Here is a 19702-nt window from a genome sequence, read left to right as displayed (position 1 = left end):
TTTCTTATTGAAGTGAAATGACATGGGATTACCGTAAATGCCGGACTATAAGCCGCTACTTTTTTCCCAAACGTTCAACCCTGCGGCTTATTCAGTGATGCGGCCAATATATGTAATTTTTCTAACGGCCGCCAGCGGCGCTCGAGTACAAAAGGTAAGATTTAGACCGCTGGAATATATGCGCCGAGGAAGACTGCAACTTCTTAGCTTGTGCACAAATTAAATTAGCGTAAATTTACCCTTATCATCGTGTCATAAGCACGCAAGATTCTGTTTTCCCAGTGTGCATGCAAAGAAAGGCACATGACGCAGCTTTCAAGCTAAAAGCAATCAAGCAATCCAATAAGAAGGAAACAGAGCTACTGCACGTAAACTTTACCTTGCGAGCGTGTTGCTAGCGTAATTTAGAATAAAGGAGCGTGGGACGACGTCTATAGGACAAAGTTTCTTTCCGATTCTGAGGAAGACGACTTTGATGGCGTCAGTTATAAGGAGGAAGATGAGGACGGTTTACCGTGTTTTAACAAGTACGGTATATTTTTTTTAACAGACCCGTTTACTGTTTTGCGAGCGTGTTGCTAGTAGCGTGTTGCTACCTGTCACAGTCACGGTTTGGGATGAAAGTTATATTATTATTATTAAAGCTTTGAAAACTCTCTCTATGTACCGTCTTTCTTTGTAAATATGTGTAACCATGAATGATATGTATTTGTAACTGTATATTTTTGTAATGTATTTATTTTAGAGACTTATTCTTATATGTTTTCCACGGGCGATTCAAAAAGAAGGGGCGAAAACAACGGGGGCTGACGGGAAGTGGAGTAAAGGTGAGTTTTTGGACGCAGCGGACAATAGTGGATATATATTTTTCCCACCCGTACCTTTGGAAATAAGACTTTTTTTCCTTGGATTACTTTCAACGGGACCCGGACTCTTCAGGTCTGCATCAAACCTTAAGTACCGGTATCATTTTCCGTTCATTTTGTTGGCTGTGGTTTTTGGACTGTGTACTTTAGATTCAGTTACAATCGCGGGACTTAAAGTCGAGTTTGGGTTACTTTTGTGATTGTGTTACATGTTTTAATGTGGGCGCATGCGGCTTATATACAGGTGTGGCTTGTGTAAGTACAAAAGGGGTTATCCTCTTAAAATGTGGTGGGTGCGGCTTATAATCAGGTGCGCTCTATAGTCCGGAATTTACGGTAATCTGTTCTAACGTCATTGTATGCTACCAAACCCCATTAAATCAAAAGCAACTTCTCTGTAGATACACTAATGTTTAGTCAATGTTCACATTTATACCATAGTATTAACAAAACATTTACACATTTACAGTTGTATTCAAGTATTTTTAGCAACATACGTTCTGTATTGTTTAATTTTTATAAGTTTTAAGTGTTGGTCACAATTTTATTTAGTCATCCCAGTGTCAGCTCCTCTGCCATTTTGCCATACGACAGCAGGATTATGAAACGTCATCTCTTTGAGCTTTAAAGTCTGTTCTCTCCATTGGGGTGGCAGTGTGGGAATTTGTGGTCAGTCTCCTCTGCTACCAAGCTAGTTAAGTAATTGCTGTGTGGGTTTGAACCCTGAGTGGGTGGGCACTTCAGAAAAAGTTACTGTACTTATTTGTGTGTTCACCGCCCACAGATTCCTTGACCACCAGGGTCATAGGGGCACCACTTCCTGTGGTTTGTCCTGGCACGGCCTGGCGGAGGCCATCCCTTTCCAGGCCTTTTTTGGGTAAGGGTGTGCTCCAGCACACGAATCAAATAGTACTAGTCCTAATGGTTACCAGTAGCAGAAGAAGCCTCCTTATCTGGCTCAGATGCAGCACCTTCGCTATCTGGCCGCCGTTGTTGTGGGTGTAAAGCGACAACCTTTAGAGATGAGCGGACTTTGACAATACTGATACTAGATCCTAAATCACTCGGGAAACGAGTTTGTTCCGAAATTCTAAGTATCACATTTTAATATATGCATTGCAAAGTTGTGGCTTTTATATTTTTGTTGAAAAATAAACCTTGTGGTGATGTCCTTTGCTTTTGTGACATATTAAAAGGCACATGTTCATGTCTTTAATTGCACCATTAAGTACTTCGGACGAAATTTTGTGTAAATAAATGCATTATATCTTTTCATTAGCAGCAATGGAAAATGAATAAATGACCACACGTAAAATGAAAACTGACAAACTTAAAAAGAAAATCGTTACTAAACATTTGTGCATAGTGCTTGTAATATACTTTATAATCATGTCGGTAACATTATTCTCGCGGTTTTAAAAGTAGGGCATGGATGTGATGTTACATATTACAGCGGTAATAAAAACTACCTACTGCTCAAATAAAAAGAAAGAGAATACGAGTCTCACCAAGATGCCATGGGTTTCTAAAGGCATTTGTTTTACCTAAAAATAACTCAAAGTTTGGGTGCGTGTTAAAAACAAGGTTTTACAGTAGTATAAGACCTTATTTGTGCCTCTATTGATTAATCGAAAAATATCGCTAACCACAATCGCAAAACATTGTATGCGACGGGAATCAAACCCAGTCGCTGCGGAGAAAGCGCCGAAGCCTAACCTCTAGACCAGGGGTCGGCAACCTATGGCACGCGTGCCACTGCTGGTTAACCAGTGGCACGAGAGCGCACAGCAAAGTAATAATGATTTTTTTTAAATGCGCATTTTTACCTGAAATGTTCACATTTTAAATGCGCACTTTCATTGTTTAGCGGCTTTACGGTGAGCGTGTGTTTGCGGGGTGCCTCGCAGAGGAGGAGATATCTGTTTTAACCCTCCCACAGAAACACCAACGCGCGATAAATGAACGAATCACGTCAGCCGAATCATGACAGCTCATCGAGTTTTTTCCAGCCAGCGTGGACAGACGAATGGGGCTTTGCGCAAAAAATGACCGTGCTGTTGGTGCATTATGTTTCGAGATTGTTGTACCTCGCATGTCAAGTGTTAAACATCATTACGAGATGAAATATGGACATGAATTCAAGGACGAGTCAGAAAAGGTGGATAAATTAAAACGCGCTGTGTCCATGTGTAAATTCGACTCCCCTGCAAAATCCTCCCCTCCTCGCATGAACGCGCATTCTGCTGCGCTCTGACAAAAGAGATTGCATTCTATATAACAAGTTTATTAAAACAATAAAGCGAGCTAATTAAAACAATTAAGCGATTGTAGTTTATATAACGCTTTTATTAAAAAATTAAAGTGCGATCGTATTCTACAAAATGCGTTTGTTAACGCAGAAGAAAAGGTCACCAACACCAGAGACGAATTAATGTACGCTATCCACGATCGCAACTAATTGTATACAAAGCTTTTATTTGATGTACTATAATAGCCATAAGTAATGTATTTTATTGTGAATGAAACCCTGGTTGCATTGGATCCCGCGGTGTACACAAATCGTTTTTGTTTTTTTTTCATTTAAAATCGGACTTCCCTGCCTATACTGTTTGCAAAGTAAGACACACTTTAAACCTATTAAGTTTTTTTGGCTTTGGGATCCAACGAAAGAGGAATACCTCCACTTTGTGATGTGTTACTGAATAGGTGTTCGACAAATCTAGTTCGTTTTATTACTACTATTATCTAATCTCATCTCATTAGCTGCACCGCTTATCCTCAGTAGGGTCGCGGGTACTACTATTATTATTATTAATAATAGTAATATTATGAGAAACGTTCTGAAGCTCGTCAAAATCACTGTGCTGACATATTTATGTCACATAAGGTTACCCTAGAAGTCACGAGTCTATATCTCAAACAGGGTGCATATTAGCAGGGGAGTAAGATTTTGGCAGGTAAAATGCCTCTGTCTGAGGTGCATACGAAAAGAAGGTCATTTTTTTTATCTAGTTTTGGATGAGACGTCCCAATGTTGTATTAGTAATGGTAATCCTCACTACAATCAGCGAAGCATATAAGGGTTACACAAGCGTGCATGCGTACAAAGAATTGTCATAAGCACGCAAGATTCTGTTTTCCCAGTGTGCTTATTCCAAGAATATCGCGAATCGTATAATACGGGCAGTCCACCTGGAAAAAGGTGAACTCAGTCAGCACTACAACAGTTGCCTTCATGGGCTAACCAGAATAAACAATAAACTCTTTGTCCTCAATAAATTAGGGCAGGACCGGATTTTTGGGGTGGGGGGGTGTGCGTCTAGCCTGGCTTGTTTTTTACCTCACGAAAGTGTGGGCCTTAAAAGAATAAAAATTGACCAAAATGACTCCTTTTTAAGACTCCAGCCATGATTTGAGGACAACATAAAAGGCATGTGAGACAATCTCTAAAAATAATCTTTTTAAACCTTTTTATAGGTCAATACCACCATGATCCGAACATCTTAATTGATTCTCAACAGTATGATGAATACAATCTCATTTGTAACTAGTAATAAAAAAAATGAATAGAGTATTTCCAATTAAACGTTAATTACTTCATCTGTGTTGTTTATTTTGTAGTTAAGACGGCCAGTTATGGCTTTTCACCAGATGTGTCATCCAACTTTGTAGTGTCCAGTCTGGAGAGTAGTTCAGCCATTGCGTTTCCTGCCACTTTTGCAGCCAACATCGTAGGGTCGCAAAGGGCTCAAACCTCCCTCTCTTAATGATTCTCAAACCACAACTACTGTAAGTAAAGGTGCACTATATGAAAACAAAGTACAGTGATGATAGTTGAAGACACCTTTTAATTTATTACTTATTTCAAATAATTGTCAATCATGAAAAGTAACTGCATGGAAGTCTAAGTACAGTAGTCCTCCTGAATCCAACTCAGTTTAACCCAGAACATAAACTAACAAAGAGATGCCCCTAAATGTGCCCATAAACTGCTGCATGGTAATTAACCAACATATTAATCCATCCATCTGTTCATTATCCGCACCACCTACCCGATCTATCTTCAGGCAGTGGACAGGGGACACCCTGAACTGGTTTCCAGCCAGTCACAGGGAACACGGAGACAAGCAACCTTTTACACACTAACTCACTCATACTTAGGTACAATTTGGAGTCACGAATTAACCTGAAACACATGTTTTTGGAATTTGGGAGGAAACCGGAGTGCCCGCAGAAAACCCAGAAAGATACAGGGAGAACATGCAAAATCCGCAGAGGAAGGCTAGTAGCTGGATTTGAACCCATGACCTAAAAACAGTGCCGCGAATGCCCTACCAACATAGGAAAAGATTCAATTAATCATATACAGTAATCACAATGTTAGAAAGGTGATTTTGACCAAACAATTAGGAAAACCTATCTACTAGCATTTCTTAATGTTAGATTAAGCACCCGTCACTAAAAGAGAATGATTAAACTTTGAAGTCTATCCTATGGATCATTTGCTACTCGGGCTGCACGATTTTGGGGAAAAAAACTAATTGCAATTTTTCAGATAAGTATTACAATTTCAATGCAATTTTGGATTTTACAAGAAAAGTGATTTTTCTGTGCTTTTTTTGTTTTGAGGGAGAACTGAAACATAGTGACATGCAAGACACGTGTCTTGCAAATTTTGCCTGGTCTTTATTGGCTAGTGCAGGGGTCGGGAACCTTTTTGACTCAAAGAGCCATAAAAGCAAAATATATCAATTTTTTTGGGGGAAAGAACCACACTATATATTATGAGACAAATTTACTAAATTGCTAAACCCGCGCCCCAGACAAAAGCTTAGTCTTCAGCACATTTATTTTGATGATTTGATAAAAATTATGAAAAGAGAATAATGCCAGAGCCCGTGTCCCAAAATCAACAAACATACCACTTTAAACTTGTCTCTTTCTTGCAATTACTCAAGATCGGTTAAACTCATTTTGACCCTTTTTTTTCATACATATTGGTTTCAAAACCAGATGTAAGCAGTTATTTTGTAAAAACGTCACAACATTCTGCAAACAGGGAGCCTGATGTGCTTATCTATGGTGCAGACGGCGTAGGGCGAGAGATGGGAGGGAGTGCTTGCACTTTTTGCATAGCTACACCCATCCCTCCCACTCACCCAATCAAAAAACTTTAAGTTCTCTTCCGGTGTTTTGGCGTATTTAAAGTTTGTTCTGTGGATTCATCATAAGGTATCTGAAGACTGAAGACAGATAATATAGTTAGGTTTTATATAACGGATTCTTTAGCGTTGTACAGCCAGAACGAGTTTTTTTTTTTTTGGGGTGACACCTTGACTGTAAATTGTAGTGAAAAACGTGCCCTATATATTCTGCGAAGTACTGCTCCTTTGTTAGCTTTGGTTAGGCTTTGCGTGTATCTGAACAGATATAGTAGTTTACGTTTTGGACGAGATGGAGAAAATTTGCATGCAATCAAATTTGTCTCTGAGCCACAGGTACTCATAGAAAGAGCCATATATGGCTCGCGAGCCATAGGTTCCCGACCCCTGGGCTAGTGCCATTAAAACCTGCTTCTTATATGCTGGCGCTGTTAAACCATGAAACGTAACAATTCTTGTTGGCCAAACACTCCATCACCCAAATAACAAACTGGACATATGAATCCTTGAAAAAAAAAAGGGTTTGCGGTTACCCTATCGTACTACTACACAACGCGATATCAATTCGATATTGATTAATCGTGCAGCCCTATTGCTACTAACTTTAGAAGGAGAATTATTTCCATTTAATATATAAACATGGCACTCCAGGATAAACACATAATAAAGACTTAAAAGACAAAATAAAATAAAGCAGCAACCAAATTCTAAAATAAGGTGATAAAGAAGAAATACCCATTTTTCTATACATAGGCAATATATACTGTACATGTTAAACATTCTTGTGCACTTGTTTAGGGTGGTAATGGCCCTGGGGAAGACAAGGACATAATAATTACAATTCAGTTACAATATTGTATATTATTTAAATCCAGCTACAAATGTGCATTTGGGAAAAAAATATAATAAAACTGCATTGACACTTCTGAGCTCTTCATGACAATGTGTGAAAACACTTGATGTGTGAGGTCTCAATTTTTGAGTGCTTTGTTTGTGTATTTGCAGTGTTATGAAAGCCAGCCTGCAATTGAAGCTACCCATGTCAAGAGGCAGGAAATAAAACTGAGGGGCGCACTTGTCTTCTGGGCTGACCTAGTTTCTCTTCATGCTACTTAATTATTCAGGAGCTTTGAAATGTTCTTTTACGTGGTAACATGCAACCCGAGTGGCTCTGTTTGCACATACTAATAGGCCAGCACATTCTATTTAAGTATACAAGACTTCAAGAGGGGGCAATCAATATATTTGAAGCGCTGAATTTACAGTACCAGGCCAAGTGCTAACTTTCAATGGAAAATGTATGACAGGCGAAAAATGCCTATGAGCCATTTCTAGTTTCCAAAAGCACCACAATCTAGAATTACGAGTTTCCTTTTGACTGAGCTACAATGCAACTGAAGAACAATAGGTTCTGGAACAAACAAACCTTAGTTGTGATGATATATCATAATCTTTTTATCCTTTATCTGACTTGTGTCCTAAGCTGATTTTGTTTATCTTATCTCATAAAAATACATGGTGAGAATGTCTAACAGTGAATCTGATACGAGTATAATCAACAATGATGATAAGATTCATTCTAATAGAGTTCCTGGGGATTGTGTTAAAAAAAACGTTGTAGGCGAAATCTGTGGAGTAGTAACTAGGGTTGCACGATTAACCAAAATCTTATCAATATTACGATGTGACGTTGTGCGATTGTGTAATCACAAGACACTGTGTTTCTTTCAAGGCTTTATAGTTCCATGTTTGTAGTTTTTTTCCCCGTTGTTATCTTAGTGATAGAGTGTTTGGTCAACCAGAATTGTCACAGTTCGAGTTTTAACAGCACCGGCCATTCTGAGTAAGAATTCAGCAACCCTAACACAGCCCCTGAGAAGTTTTTAATAAGGTAAAGGATGTCACTAAGATAAAGTACTCACAAAAATAAAAACAGAACTAGCACAGAAAGTGCACTTTACTTTTAAAATCGAAATTCGCATTTAAATTGCAATACCGGTCTGAAAAATCACGATTGGGTTTTTTTCCAAAATCGGTTAGCCCAAGTAAAAACATTTTTCTTAAAATTATTATAGAGTTGAATACTTTTGTCAGTGCAGAACATGTTGTTGACATTATGGGCTTTAGAGAAACTTGAAATTGCAAGAGGATTTGCACGTACATAAACTGCGCAATTTTATGTACGTATACATATTAAACCACAGCGATATATTGACGCACAGCTTGAGATGGAAAGAAACGGAGAAACTGTTAAGTCAATTAGAATGCAAAACTCAATGCGCTATTCAAATCGGGGATTTAGCGAAAACATGAAAAGTGAAATGCGTTTTAGTCGATAAGGCTGCAACAGTAAGTCAATATTTTTGACAACAATTGATAATCATTATCGCCGGACACGTTTTTCCAACGGCCTGAAGCATCTCTACATGAACATAATCTCTGCTGATAGTCGCACATGCAGAATAGCGTCTCTGTCTCAAGCTGTAACAAACGTACAGAAATAGCGGCAATAACATCAAGTACGTGTAACAAAACTTCTAAAAAAAACAGGAGAATTTTAGCCTGGATACGTTGAATAAAAGGGCTACTTGCAAAGTTTGCAAAGCAGTCCTTGCGTATTGTGACAGTCGCTTGGTGACACACAAACATTGTAAAAGGACTTCAGACAGTTGAATAAAATGTCCTGTTTTTATTTTATTTTATAATGTTCGAAATAAAGTTTTCATCATCAAAATGGGTTCGGACTTGCCACAGTTAGATTCAAGTGACATTTAAGCCATGACGGTTTTGAAGTAGTTATTGATTTCAAACTTTTGAAAAACACATTTTTTTTGTAATAGACTTTGTAGTTGACCAATTAATTTACTTCACAAAATGCACATACTCTTTGTTTTATTTCCTGTTCTACTGATGCTAATGAGCTTGTTCTTGGTTTACAAGGATACAAATGTTCACTTGATCTTAATTTATTATTAATTTGCCTGTCCCTGAGAAATAGACAGACGTTTATTTATGTCTTTACTGACAAACGACTGCCAAATTGCATTTTTATTTGAATTCAAGGTATGTAAAAGATGTATTTTTCATTGCATCCATTTTTCTTGTGTTTATGATCATTTGCCACATAATTAAATCAACTTTGTGCTCAATCTATGAAAAAAGTAAGAATCATCCAATTATTAGACTAATCTTTTAAATAGTCAGTGACTAGTCAACAATTTAAAAAGTTGTTAGTTGCAGCCTTAATTGACACACACGTAGAGAATAAGCAGAGAGACCGTATAGCCAAATAGAATGCCAAACACAATACAAATCAGTGAAGTAGCGAGACCATGTAAGGTGAAATGCATTATAGTGAGGGTTCACAATACAATTTACCCACTAATGATTAATTCATCAAATATTGATGAAAGAAAATATTTTATTTAAAATCTTATATAATTATTTTAACAGTAAGAATCAATTCATGCCGTGAAATAAAAAGTGGCAGATATCACTCGGCCCTACATGAGCTGACGCACATCTGAAAACTGTGAATTTAAGCAAAAACAACTATGACTAACATGTCACACGTCTTGGCTCAATATGCATATTCAAGTTGTGGATTCTACTTCAAATGAGGCCCATCGCAAATCAAGACCGACAGGAATAAACTGGCTCAGCGCACACACACCAAAACAAGCAATTACAATCTACTTCACCCTAGTTCCTTTTACTATCACTAATGTTTTACACAGCAAGTTCATCAACCCCTAGGTATATGTCCTCGACTGCCCTGAAACCCATGCCCTGTGCTTTAGGATAAACAACTCATGCTGTAACACACATTCCAAGCAGAAAAGTATGGCTAATCAAATGAGATAAATATATCGCAATCGCTACCCATAACTTCAGCCTGCGCACAAATTAAAGTAATGACCTATAACATGCTGTCATCTGTGTTGCGCAACAGAGTCAAGTGAATCACTTACCACACAGCCATTTCTAATCCCTGTTAATGCGCTGTCTGCCACCCCTAAAAAGGGGTGGCTGGTTTTAACTGCAACCGAAATTCACAGGCAACAACAAACATCACAAAAGAAAGCTTTGTGGGAAAGATAAACAAAATGCCATGTTAATCCGGGCCTCACGTAACAGTTTAATCGTGGTGAAATCTTGCAGCTCTCTTTGCGTCTACACAGGTACTATTTTTAGTGTACTGTTATAAAAACATTTGCTCTTGCATTCTATGGCGTATTTGGCAACTAACCCAGCGACACATGGTGACCATGATCAATAGGTAGCTACTAAGGACTTGAGTTGTCTGTTCTAAAATTTCCTGAGTGATTTGGGGCGGCAGTAGCTTGGCAGTGGCTCGTCTTGGGATCAAGAGGTAGCAGATTCGATTCCCAGCTCCTCTGTGCTATATGTTGAAATGTCTTTGGGAAGGACACAAGACCCTAATGCCCCCGATAAGCAGGTAGTTGTCTTGCATGGGTGATGCTGCTATCGGTATGTGAGTGTATGAATGGCTAAGTGTGAAGAAAATAGTAAAGCGCTTTGAGAGGTCTTCAGGGACTTCAAAAGTGCCATATAAATGCAGACCTTTACATTACATTGAGGTTTTCTAGTAATTTAAAAAGTGAGCCAATTGAAAGTCTAATAATTTGCAAACATTTAGGAGAAAAAAACGGACCACAAGTTTTGTCGCAGAATCATTAGGGCATCACACAACAAAATGTGGTCTCCACTTGCCCTCTGCTAGATTAAAGTGGTACAACAAGCATGTCTCCTAAAAGTCACAAAAAAATCAATTTTATTTGCATTGAACAAATGTGCTGAGTAGCACATGAATCGCATTAATCACAAAATGATGATGAAATTCAATTTTAATCAATTTAATCGACTCGTTGTGGCAGCCCTACTTCGCCCCTTCGCCCCAAAGTTATTTGAAAACAGCGCAGGAGTCTTTTTTCACTGGTCATAGAAATAATTCATTCTGATTGGTCTAAATATCTGAATTCTGATCTCATCTTCACTATTCCCTTTAGTAAACGTGCCCAATGATGGTGATAAGATGCAAGCAAAACCAAAATACATTCAAACTCAAAAATTGAGGAATCTTGGTCTTGCTAGTACATAAACAATGAGGACTCCATGTAATTGGCTAGACAAGTATAGCATTAAAATGTTGATTTCTTAGTGGTATTAAAAGGTAAAAAATGTGACAGTCCTATCAACACAAGCTTCAGGCAAGCAACATGCGGGTACAAGAAAACAGCAATGAAATGTCGCAACAAAGCACGCTTTTGACAATTTTTAATTACATAAGCAATGTGGTCACTTTGCTGAGCTGTCATAGAAATGTGAGAACACATGTTTTCAAAATAAATGTCATATTGACTGTTCTTCCATTGGGTAATTCTTGCAAAAAAGGAAGAGAACGTCCGGCTCAATGGAACTTGGGCTGCAAGTAATACATTAGATAATATCACACACAAGTTAGCAGAACTATTCTTAAACCAAACCAAAACCCGGAAGAATGTGCTTGGGGCTCGGAAAGAACTGTCACACATCTGCTCTTTCTCAATCAGTATGAGGGAAGATGACTGGTACAGACGTTGAGCTTTGTGGGAGGCTGTGTCGTGGTCTCGGCTTTTGATTTCCATCTTAAGTTTCTGCATTTTTATTTGAAGAAAATAATTTGCAGTGTGGCATATTTATATTGACCCATTTCCCTTGTAAAATAGTTCACTCACGGACACAGTGACTGTGTTGAATGGCAATAGTTGGGCTGAATGTAGTTTTTGCTATCACAAAGATGGAAACTTGATTTAGTTTCTCCATGTGGCCCATTACAAAATAGCCAACAGACATTTACTGTGTGGTTGGGAATTGCTGGTTTAGAACGTTTTGGTATACGTATATAAACTGTATTCCTGTTTACCAGGGAAAATGAAGCTAAAAAATTGCAGTAATAACACACAAGAAACATATCTTTATACTGGAAATTTTAACTATTGCCGGCATATTTTAAAACATAAACTGGGATAGAGTGGCATGTACTGTAATTTCCCTTAAAATTGTCTAACTTTAAATGTTTTATAGACAATTTACCTTACGAATGCTGACTGACAGAAAAAAACAGGTCAACTATCCCCCCTTATACTGTAATTCTGTTTATCCACAATAATAGTGTAATATTAGGTGTAAAAACATAAATGTGAATTTGTGAAATTATGTTTGTTTAAGACATTTAAGTTTCTGGGTTTTTTTTTGTGTCTTTATTTGTCTTACATAATTACAAATCGAAACTATTGCTTCTTATGGCCAAAAATGACTGAATGAGAAAACGTTATTGAATATATCAGCTGTCATATCACGGAATCCTACAAAAAGTTTTTATTTCTTGGCCTTAAAAACACACTGACAATTCAATCTCTGTAGTTATTCCATGCAATAGGAACGGATTTAAATCATCTCGTTAAAGTGATAAAAAGTTGAAGTGTGTTAAACGATGAAAAGTGTTTTGAAAATGCAATCACATTAACTTATTTCTGGCATCTCACTACATGGTTACTACTACATGGTTACAGTGAGAAACTTTTTTTGATAAGCCTTTGTGTCATATTTTTAATCAACCTCTGAATTCCAAATTACTAGTAAACTAATATCTAAAATTCCTTCTAGCCTTTAACTGCATAGCATTCCCGATTGGGGCGGCTTATTGCAAACACACATTCTTTTAAATGAGTACATTTTGTTTATAGATCATGAGGAAAACAATTGTGAATCTTGACATGAATAGAAAACGTCTGACTCAATCATGCTCAAACCACATGCAGCAGTCAAACCATTCATAGACTAAACCGTAGAAGAATTATTTACGTCACACAGCTTGAGAACTCAACAAACCGATAATAAAGCCCGTGTGTAGCACTAATACAGTGCTATTACACTGTTGCATCTATAAGTGTCATTCAGCACGCAGTATGTATTTTCATTATTATTTGCAAGAGTTAAACACGAATCTGTCAACTTGTAGGTTTTTCCAGTATTTTATACGTTTTGGTGGTCATTTTTATACTGTATACGCCGTATAGCATTTTTTGAACGGGGAAAAAGAATTGAACAACCTGCTATGTAAAATCTGTAACACTGAATTTACTGCAAGTGGGAAAAGAACTAAGAAATATGCTGATTTTTTTGTGTGTTATTTATTTGGTAAATAAAGTAAACTTGTTTACACAAATGATCTTAGTTTTTATCTTTATAAGTCCGTCTTGCTGTGAGTTAATAGGTGTCGAGTTGTGTTTGTAGGGTTTATCAATGGTTAAGAAGGGGAGCAATTGGCTGAGGTTGATAAGTATGCTCCTACACTGTAGCAATTTTCAGTGTGATTCAGCACGCAGTGTGTATGCATATTTGTTTATTTGCAATGAAAAACTGCATACCTGTCAGTTTATATGTTTTCCCTGTATTCTATAGGTTTTTGGGGGGGTTTTGTCATTTTAAACTATGCACGTAGTATAACACTTTTAGGACTGGGAAAAAAATAAATATATACTGCTATATAATAAAAATACAAGTAGGGAAATAATTGAAAAGGATGCTGAAACAATTGGTAGTATTTTTATTTGGAAAATAAGAAACTTTTTTACACAAATTATCTTTGTTTTTATTTTGCATGTCCTCCTGTGAGAGTTAAGAGGTGCCATGTTATGTTTGTAAGGTTTATTACTGCTTAAAAAGAGGTTGACATGCATGCTCCTACATTGTAGCATCTAATAGTGTAATGTAATGTATGTTAATTTGCATTGGATAAATGCATACCCGTCAACTTATATGCTTTACCCATAATTTATAGATTTTTGGGTTTATTCTAAATTGTGTACACCGTAAAATATATTTTGTACAAAAAATAAATAAATATACTGCTTTATATAGTAAGCAACTGGATTTACTACAAGTGTGAAAATATCTAAGATGCGGAAATATTTTTTGTTTTATTTGGTAAATAAAATAATCTTCACATAAATTATCTTTGTGTTTATTCTTCATATTCTGTCTTGCTGTGATTTAATAGGTGTCGTGTTGTGTTTGTAAGATTTATCATTAATTAAAAAGGCGAATTGCAATCATTAATACGGAGAGCTATTGGGTAAGGTTGACGGGTATGCTACTGCACTTTAACATATTAGTGTCATTGAGCACACAGTATAAATGTTTGTTAATGAGCAATGAAAAAAATGCACACCTGTCAACTTATGAGTATTCCCCGTATTTTTGCGTTTTTGATCATTTCAAATTGTGAACACTGGTAACATTTCTTATACGAAATAAAAAATTAATATACTGCTATGTGTAATAAAAAAACACCGAATTTACTGCTTGTCGCGTTTACACAAATTACCTTCGTTTTTATCCAACATAGTCCTTCTTGCAGTGAGTTAATGGGTCCCTGCGTTTTGTTCGAAGGTTTATTACCACTTAATAAGGGGAATTGCAATCATTATTAAATGGAGCAGTTGGCTCAGGTTGACAGGTATGCTACTACGTACACCGTAGAATGTATTAGTATCATTGAGAACACAGTACCTACGTTTATTTGTTTGTTTGCAATGAGCAAATGGCATAGTATTAATAATATATAACCCGGAAAAGAAATATTTACACACGCAAATCGGGCACTTTGTGAATACAGTGCAGTATATATGAACAAGCTAGCAAAGTTACACAAAACAACATGGCAATAGGGACTCATATAAAATGTCGACACGCTTGAAAATGTGATTATCTTGGAAGTGACAAGTGTGCTGCCGTGATTTCAAATCGAAACTGGGTTTGTTGAGAATTTAAAGTCACAGAATAAACCTAAGGCAGCGACCCAGCGGGTCTGACAGCTAGCTTAGTCTGTTAGCAACTTTAGCCACTAGCAAGCTTAGCCTAGCTATGTAGCACGTGTTTGTGAATTATGAAAATAATCAACTTGATCTGACAACGACCGGCAAACAGTAAGCGTTGCAGTGACGTGAGAAAGCAGGTCGCCGCGATCCTTGCTATCAATCGTTTCTCGAAACGAGTAGCTGCGATGTTTACGCAGCGATGAAAAGGTCAATACCGCTATATAGGTTTCCCCCTCCAAAGAATGGCTTGTCCAGCAACACAAGAGCCAGACCACCCCCAAAGCCGCAAGCGGAGAGCAACGGAGGCTAACTAACCTCAAACTGGGACCATTTAATGGCGATCGACCTAATCCACGTCAACGCAGTCCAGTGTTCCCCTTTTTCAGAGATCTTCTCGCTTCACTGGCGCGCGCCCCCCGTGAATTACTCCACAGCGAATATTAGTTTTCCTTGTCATTTGTTCCACTGAAGGTTGAAGCTATGTCGTGCCTGGTAATGCACAATACGCCGCTGATCTGCTGCTCCCAGCGGCCGACGCACCACCAAGGTAGGAATGAACCACCTCTCTCTCCCCCTCTCTCAGTCTCTGTCTCTCCCTCTCTCTCTTTCTTTCTCTCTCTCTCTCTCTCTCTCTCACTCTCTCTCTCTCTCACTCTCTCATTCTCCGGTTCAACTCGCATGCTCTCTTCTCTTCTCTGGGCACGTAACCGTGGACAAAATGTGAGAACAGACACTATGTCCTGTCGCACTCGTCATCAGAGTATTGTGTACACATAGAGGTGCAATCTTTGATTGATCAATAAACAATTTATCAATTATAGTAATAACATTTTTAAATGCTAACTCATAAGTCATAACTTACCTGTCTACCTCAGCCAAATGCTCCACTTATTAACGTTTGGGTGCATCGTCCAAGGTGTCCTCAAATAGTTGAAAGTAGAATATTTTCTTGATTAAGTATGTCAACAATGTCCAACTGAGTTCAAAGGCTTATAATTTCATCCACTGCAAAAATGTACAAGATTTCGTTCAGGAACAGAAACATGTTAGCATTATTTGTTGCAGTCCGTTGCTCTCTGCAGGGTGAACAATATTCACGTGTTTATGTAAATGCGTGATGTTGCCACAGTAGCAGAACACTATACCGCACAAAATAAACCTAGGATTGCCCTGTTATATAGTAAAAAAAAAGTAAACATCACACTACCTGTTTGCCTCTTTGACATTTTGTTCCTGGTAGGGATGGGCGCATGGACATGGCCCTCTCTTTTGCTTGGCAGGCAGGGTGCATCAGAAGTCAAGGTAGTGATAGGTGCTAATAGTGTGCCTGTCAGTCACCCACTCAGGCATACAATTTGAAAGTGGTTGAGGGCCCTGGGTGAGAGAGCAAAGGCCTGTACTATCTACATAAAGAAGCTGTGCTTTGAGGTAATTGGTGGAAAAGGGAAGTATCCATCCCAGGACAATTGCATTGATCCAATCTAAGTACTTGCTTAGTACATGGACTTGCTTGGACCCACCCGCCCTACTCTTTCCTCCTCTGGGAACGTAACCGTGAACAAAATGTGAGAACATGAACGATGTTCTTGTATTACTCATCATCAGCGTTTTGTATACAGCCCCCTCTTCTATGCGGCGGCATGTTGGGGAGGCAGCGCCAAGAAGAAGGATGCCTCTCGTCTTAATGAACTGGTGAGGAAAGCGGGCTCTGTTGTGGGCACAGAGCTGGACAGCCTGACAACTGTAGCTGAGAGACGGGCACTGAAAAAGCTGCGGTCAATCATGGACAATTCATCACATCCACTACACAGCATCATCTCCAAACGGAAGAGCAGCTTCAGCGACAGACTCCTGTCACAGTCTTGTTCCACGGACGGACTGGGGAGATCATTTCTTCCTCATGCCATGAGGCTCTTTAACTCCACCCGGGAGAGTAAAAGCCCACATTAAACCACACCCCCACATTGCATATTACCCTATTTTTATTACAGTGTGTATTTATTGCAGCACTATTTAAATACTCTATATCAACACATTACATTGGGTATTTATGTATTCTATTCCTTTTACTTTATTATTGCTTTATTTTCAACACAAGGATATTGCTGGGAGTGTGAATTTCCCTTCGGGGATGAATAAAGTATCTATCTATCTATCTATCTATCTATCTATCTATCTATCTATCTATCTATCTATCTATCTATCTATCTATCTATCTATCTATCTATCTATCTATCTATCTATCTATCTATCTATCTATCTATCTATCTCTCTCTATCTATCTATCTATCTATCTATCTATCTATCTATCTATCTATCTATCTATCTATCTATCTATCTATCTATCTATCTATCTATCTATCTATCTATCTATCTATCTATCTATCTATCTATCTATCTATCTATCTATCTATCTATCTATTTATCTATCTATCTATCTATCTATCTATCTATCTATCTATCTATCTATCTATCTATCTATCTATCTATCTATCTATCTATCTATCTATCTATCTATCTATCTATCTATCTATCTATCTATCTATCTATCTATCTATCTATCTATCTATCTATCTATCTATCTATCTATCTATCTATCTATCTATCTATGTAGGGGTGCAATCTGTGCTCGATCAGACAACAATTTATCAATTCAGTATCTTTTGGATCAGAAATTATGTAAATTTAAAGTACACCATTTTTCTTAAGGTTTTTGTGCAGAAAATGATGCGATCGAAAATGAAATATTGCCTGCATTCCATTTATGTAGAACCACGTAAAAGCACACAATAATTTCAATAGGATCTTAGTCCAACTGCGTGTATTTCGGTTGAAATGGTTGGGGTAGTCCTTAAATTTCCGATTACTCGTGCATGTATACGCTTTCGATTAATTCGATTGGTTGTGGATATTCATTTGCGCTTTGGATGTATGCTGCTCATACAACCATTAAAATGTCATAAGTTCAGTAAACATCCAAATGAAAGCATCTGCTTCCCATTCGAGTCAGTTTATCTTAAAATCAAATACTAAAACAGCAGGTCTAGTTAGAATTGAGCATGTCACAGCCACTTATCTTTGAAACTGTGCGATAGTCAAAAACATGATGATAGTTTTCACATTACCCGGCAGAATGTTATAACATATGTGTAATTGATTACACAACAATGTGTCTATCAGTGTTTCCTTATCTTATCTGAGCTAAGGGGCCGGTCACACAGACATTTGCGGCTGAATCACGGCCAGAAATTTCTGCCTTTGAGGCGGACGTTATAGGACGCATTGAGATCGCCATTCAGACGAGCTACGGCAGTGCATAACACGAGGTCGGAAGTTCGCGCGCGGGTGGCAGCGCGGATAAGTTTTGCGCTGTTCAATTTTTGAGAGCGCGGGTCCACAGCGTTATTCATTATCCATTATCCGTTATCGGTCAGTTCATAATACGCTACAAAGCCTAGGAGCCGGGACACTTACTCTCAGCCAAAAGGCCAAGCTAAGGTCCTAGCCCTAAAGCCTTGCTGCGATCATTGCGAATGCACCGTTCCAGGAGGTACTGCAATACCGGGCCGAGGCGTGGAGTTGACAGAGCAAGCTCTTATTCCATCTCCGAAATGCAAAAATCAAAGATCATGGCAAGAGGTACGGCCAAAAGGCCAAGCTAGCCCTAAAGCCTGGCCAAGCTAAGGAACTAGCATCAAAGCCTTGGACCACGACCGTAAACTTCTGGCCGTGTGGCAGATGTCGTTGGGCGCTGTTGGACGTTTTGAGACCGCCATATAGACGAGATAGAGCAGTGCTTTACTCGCGGTCGGAAATTTTCACGTGGTTGGCCGCGTTCAAAACTTTTGAGCTTCTCAAAAGTTTGAGCACGTGTTAAACCACGTGCCGCACACGTGGTCAACACGAGGTAATGACGCGGAAATGACGCGGAACGACGTGCTCTGGCCGCGGCCAGGGCGTAGTTACACATGGGTAGGACGGGAAATTTCAGCGGGTAATCGTGGGTGGAGCATGGTAATAGCATGTTCTGCGCCTGTATCGCGGTGTTATTACGTGAAATTAGCATGTTACCCGTGTGACAGTCAAACGCCTTTCTCCGCGTATATACAGCGCGATTTGCCGAGCACACAGTTGTGCTCGTGACGTCAAGGGGGTGAACATGGATCCCCGTCAGCGTAGTTTCTCTTCATTTCGAATAAATCTTTCGGTGCATTCTCAATGGTCGCAGCAAGGCTTTGATACTAGGTCCTACTTCTATTCTTTTCTTTCATTTCTTCCTTATTTCTTCATTCCTTATCCTTTCCTTATTTTGTATTTTATTCTTTTCTTTGTTTCTTTCTTACTAAAGCATTATTTTTCCCCCCATTTTCCACTTATTGAAACATAAATATTTTGTTTGTTTGTTTGTACATGATTCAAATTGAATCGTTTCTTCCGGCGCCGTCACGAATGGCAGCCACTCCAGCAGCTCCCGTGTTATTTTCGATTGTTCTCGATTGTTTGTTCTCAGCTCAGGGATGCTGCTGGAAATGTGAATTTCCCTTCGGGGATGAACAAAGTATCTATCTATCTATCTATCTATCTATCTATCTAAGCTTGGCCTTTTGGCTGAGAGTAAGAGTTCCCCGTCAGCGTAGTTTCTCTTCATTTCGAATAAATCTTTCGGTGCATTCTCAATGGTCGCAGCAAGGCTTTGATGCTAGGTCCTTAGCTTGGCCTTTTGGCTGAGAGTAAGAGTCCTGGCTCCTAAGCTTTGTAACGTATTATGAACTGATCGATAATGGATAAT

General features: G+C 38.5%; 1 protein-coding gene and 1 pseudogene across 3 annotated transcripts in view; both read right to left on the bottom strand.

The window, feature by feature from the left end:
* The window catches only part of ncor2 (nuclear receptor corepressor 2), a 112239-nt gene extending 96751 nt beyond the window's left edge, over positions 1-15488 (bottom strand). For all 3 annotated transcript variants that reach the window (XM_088335480.1, XM_088335481.1, XM_088335482.1), the window contains exon 1: positions 15229-15488. The gene's annotated coding sequence lies outside the window, so the exon portion shown is untranslated. The remainder of the gene's footprint in view (positions 1-15228) is intronic.
* Positions 15489-18441: 2953 nt separating this feature from the next.
* LOC148365069 (U2 spliceosomal RNA) lies at positions 18442-18575 on the bottom strand (annotated as a pseudogene).
* Between the last annotated feature and the right edge of the window lie 1127 nt (positions 18576-19702).

Source organism: Urocampus carinirostris, chromosome 5, assembly GCF_059441175.1.
Source record: "Urocampus carinirostris isolate Australia breed hairy pipefish chromosome 5, RoL_Ucar_1.0, whole genome shotgun sequence".
NCBI lineage: Eukaryota > Metazoa > Chordata > Actinopteri > Syngnathiformes > Syngnathidae > Urocampus > Urocampus carinirostris.
Note: the sequence above shows the minus strand (reverse complement) of the source record. Positions and strands in the feature narration are given on the sequence as shown.